The following is a 5,000-nucleotide window of genomic DNA, read 5'->3' on the forward strand; positions in this document are numbered from 1 at the left end:
TGCACCTGACCAAATTTCTCCAGTTGGAGATAATAAAGTTATTCTTATCTTCTCTTCTCTCTCTCTCTCTCTCTCTCTCTCTCTCTGTCTGTCTGTCTCCCCCTCTCTCTTTCTCTCTGTACTCTCTCTCTCCATCTCTCCCACACACACACACGCACACACACGCGTACACACATCCATGCACGCACACGCACACATACAACTTCCTTTTGATCGCTTTCGTCTGATCAGTCCTCTCTCTGTCTCTGTCTGTCTCTCTGTCTCTGTCTCTGTCTGTCTCTCTCTCGCTGTCTCTGTCTCTCTCTCTCTCTGTATGTGTGTCTCTCTGTCACTCTCTCTCTCTCTCCCTCTCTCATGCACACACACACACACACACACACACACACACACACACACACACACACCCTTCCCCTACACCGCCACCACCACCCCCACCACCACCTCCACCACCACCTCCACCACCAACACTGTACCGAAAAAGTCGTTACAGAAACTCATGCCAAGTTGACATATAAAAAAAAAAAACCCCAACAAAACTACAATGATAATTGTTTCCCTTCAAACATGGGAAACTATAATTATTAATATGGTAGGTACATTGTTCTTTAAACAAATCACTTTCTGTTTCCTTGACGACAAATCAGATCGAATACCCTACCGAATGGAGATTTTCTGTGGTTGGCGGTGACGGCCAACATTCAGTTTCAGTTTCTCAAAGGGGGCATCACTATTTTCGGACAATTCAATCCATGTGATCATGCGCACTTCACCACATCTGCTAAGCAGATGCCTGACCAGCAGCATAACCCAACGCGCTTATTCAGGACGTTTGAGACTGCTACTTATCAACAGCAACCTACACTATTTAATTTAACCACATTGATCTTTTTTTCCTTTTTTTTTTTTTTTTCGTATTCTTTTTTTTGTTTCTGCTTACGTCAGTGCTTCCATTTTTGGAACTAACCACGTGTTTGTCAAGCTGCCAATCGTAGTCAAGGATTTGTGACGCTTGAATCATAATATGTCCAAAAAAAGGATATGTTTTATGCAGTGCATAGAAGGAAAATTGCGCGCTGGTTTTGTTTTTTGTTTTTTTCTATTGCTTAGTAGGGGGGTAATATATGAAATGAATGTTGAGTTCCGAGCCCAGTTGTTTTGTTTTTTTTCTCCAGTGCCCTTGATGGGTATTTTTGTGCCCGAAGGCTGATGTATATTCTGAGTTCTCTCTCTGTCTCTCTCTCTCTGTCTCTGTCTCTCTCTCTCTCTTTCTCTCTGTGTCTCTGTCTATACCTCTGTCCCTGTCTCTCTCTGTGTCTGTCTGTCTGCCTGTCTGTCTGTCTGTCTCTGTCTCTCTCCTCTGTCTGTCTGTCTCTGTCTCTCTCTATATATATATCTCTCTCTCTTCTGTTCTCAGTCTCTGTCTCTCACTGTGTGTGTGTGTGTGTGTGTGTGTGTGTGTGTGTGTGTGTGTGTGTGTGTGTGTGCCTCTGACTCTATCTCTGTTTCTCTGTGTGTGTGTGCGTGTCTGTCTGTCTGTGTCTGTGTCTCTGTCTCTGTCTGTTTCTGTCTCTCACTCTCTATCTAACTATATATCTCTTCCGTTCTCAGTCTCTGTCTCTCCCTCTGTGTGTGTGTGTGTATGTGTGTGTCTCTGTCTCTCTCTGTCTCTGTCTGTCTGTCTCTCTTTGTTTCTGTCTGGTTAAACCCAAGTGTTGGCAACATTCAGTCATGTATTTGTGTTTTACATGAACTGATTGTAGATGGTACTGAACTGAAACACTTGCTTATGTTGAATTAAAAAAAAAAGTTTTGCGGTGTCCCAGACTTGAAACCATACCCGAAGCTAAATATCATATTATTGATTGATTGATTGATTGACTGATTGATTGATGTAGATACTTATATAGCGCCTATCCTCGGTCAGAGACCAAGCTCTAAGCGCTTTACATACACGGGGACATTTGCACCACAGGCTGCCTACCTGGGTAGAGCCGACTGACGGCTGCCACTGGGCGCTCATCATTCGTTTCCTGTGTCATTCAATCAGATTTCAGACGCAGACGCATACACACTCAGACAGACATGTAACATGTTACGTGTAAAACCGTTTTTATTTATTTACCCCGCCATGTAGGCAGCCATACTCCGTTTTCGGGGGTGTGCATGCTGGGTATATTCTTGTTTCCATAACCCACCGAACGCTGACATGGATTACAGGATCTTTAATGTGCGTATTTGATCTTCTGCGTGCGCATACACACGAAGGGGGTTCAGGCACTAGCAGGTCTGCACATAATTATGTTGACCTGGGAGATCGGAAAAATCTCCACCCTTTACCCACCAGGTGCACCGAGATTCGAACCCAGGACCCTCAGATTGAAAGTCCAGCGCTTTAACCATTCGGCTATTGAAGTATATAACACCAAGATTCAGATTGTGGTATTCCTGAATTCGCTGACCATCGTGAGAAATGACGTAATCTGAATTTTTGTCCACAACGCAAAGATTCGACACACACTTTGTTCTTTGATATCCAGCTCTAAGGTTTATTCGAGAAGCAAATAGTAAAGAGTGGTAACTCCACATGATGATGGTGATGATGATGATAGTAATGATGATGATGGTGGTGGTGATGGTGACGGTGATGATAATAATGGTGATGATGTAGATGGTGATGGTGATGATGGTGATGGTGATGATGATGATAATGATGATGATGATGATGGTGATGATGATGGTGGTGGTGGTGATGGTGACGGTGATGATAATAAAGGTGATGATGTAGATGGTGATGATGGTGATGATGATGATAATGATGATGGTGATGATGATGGTAATGGTAATGATGATGGTGAAGATGATGATGATAGTAATGATGATGGTGGTGATGGTGATGATGATGGTGATGATGATGATGATGGTGATGATGATAATGATGGTGATGGTGGTGGTGGTGGTGATGGTGGTGATAATTGATGATGATGGTAATGATGATGATAGTGGTGGTGGTGGTGGTGGTGATGATGATGATGATGGTGGTGGTGGTGGTGATGATGATGATGATGGTGGTGATGGTGGTGATGATGATGATGATAGTAATGATGATGATGGTGATATTGATGATGATGGTGGTGATGGTGATGATGATGATGATGATGATAGTAATGATGATGATGGTGATATTGATGATGATGGTGATGATGGTGATGATGGTAACTCCACATGATGGTGGTGATATCCAGCTCGAAGGCTTTTTTCGAGAAACAAATAGTTAAAGAGTGGTAACTCTCTCCATTACACAAGGTACACAACTTCAAGTCAGTGATGCTCACGCTACCGATTCAGCTAGCACACAGGTAAATAAATGGAACATTGGAACAAACCCAGACACTTCCTCAAAAAAGGAAACGCCGGGCCTGTCCTTATACCAATCATTTGACATGTGCACACAGCAGCAAAGACAGAAGAAATGTGCAAACACAAATTAGCTTTTATTCAAGACTGGCATAGCCTCTTTAATCCTGAATAAGCCACACAGAACACATGGACAATACAGAACAAATACATGGTTGCCTCGGTGGTTTATCAACTGGCCTCATTATTTGTTAATTTTATTCGAGAAACTTTGGGTGTGTTTTTTTTCAAGACTAAATATTACAGATAGCCACCAGAGTCTGCTTAATTAAACTGAACCCGTTAATGACTAATGAACCTGTTCATATCTAATTAATGTCTCATGTCTAACTATATGTCTAATGTCTAACCAGTGCCTAATTTTGTACTTTTGGCAACGGTTTCAGTAGTTGTTACAACCAATTTGACAGTTGTTGCAAATAGCTAGTATCTTAGTTGTTGCAACTGATTTCGTACATGTTAACTCTCTCCATACGAACGGCGAGAGAGACGACGTTAACAGCGTTTCACCCCAATTACCATCATCAAAATATTGCAAGCGGAAGGCTCTTATACTGAAGACGTGAATGTTGACAAAGAATACCACAGTTCTGACGACGGAAGCTAAAGGTTGGATCATTCAGACACCCAGGCACTGGACATCCGAGGGGTCTGTGTAGAGTAGAAGAGAGGACTGGCCGTACTGAGTGAGTTAAAACCACCAACGCAGCGCTTGTTGTAATTGAGCAGTTGCGTGCTTGTTACAAACAATTTGGTTGCTGTGAAAAGCAACTTCCTCTTTTTTTTCTTTTTTTTTTCTTTTTTTTTCTTTTTTATACAAACAATACCGTAATTGTAACTCCTTTGCATTTGTTATAGGATCCTGATTCTGTGGCAGAAGGTTCGGGGGTAAGGGGTGGGGGTGGGGGGTGGGGGGGGGGGTTATGGGCAAAGAGCTCACGAAATATATGAGATTGTGGCGCATTCTTCTTCTTCTTCTTCTTCTTCTTCTTCTTCTTCTTCTCCTCTTCCTCCTCTTCCTCCTCCTCCTCCTCCTTCTTCTTTTTTCTTCTTCATCTTCTTCTTCTCAACCATCACTACTACCACCTCCTCCCCCTCCTCCTTCTTCTTTTCTTCTTCATCTTCTTCTTCTCAACCTCCTCCTCCTCCTCCTTCTTCTTCTTCTTCTTCTTCTTCTTCTTCTTCTTCTTCTTCTTCTTCTCATCATCATCATCATCATCATCATCATCATCATCATTATTAGTAGTAGTAGTAGTATTAGTAGTATTGTTGTTGTTGTTGTTGTTGTTGTTGTTGTTGCTCTTGTTGTTGATCTTGTGCTTGTTATTATCATCATCATTATTATCATATCACTATCATTATTATTGTTGTTGTTATCATCATCATCATCATCACCAGTAGTAGTAGTAGTAGTAGCATCGTTCTTTGTTGTTGTTGTTGTTGTTATTTTGATGTTGCTGTTCTTATTATTTTCATGGCTTTATTTTCCTGGTTATTTGTTTGTCCTCAGGAGTAGCAGAGCAACACACAAGATGGCGCGTCTTTGTAGTAAGTAGATATCCTTTTGTATTCTTTGTGGTGAATAG

At 41.9% G+C, this 5,000-nt stretch overlaps 1 long non-coding RNA gene across 2 annotated transcripts in view; it reads left to right on the top strand.

The window, feature by feature from the left end:
- LOC143277131 (uncharacterized) overlaps positions 1 to 5,000 on the top strand; it is a 15,342-nt gene that overhangs the window by 5,416 nt on the left and 4,926 nt on the right. For both annotated transcript variants that reach the window (XR_013053686.1, XR_013053687.1), the window contains exon 2: positions 4,925 to 4,962. This is a non-coding gene — a long non-coding RNA (uncharacterized LOC143277131). The remainder of the gene's footprint in view (positions 1 to 4,924; positions 4,963 to 5,000) is intronic.

Source organism: Babylonia areolata, chromosome 33 (genome assembly GCF_041734735.1).
Source record: "Babylonia areolata isolate BAREFJ2019XMU chromosome 33, ASM4173473v1, whole genome shotgun sequence".
NCBI lineage: Eukaryota > Metazoa > Mollusca > Gastropoda > Neogastropoda > Buccinidae > Babylonia > Babylonia areolata.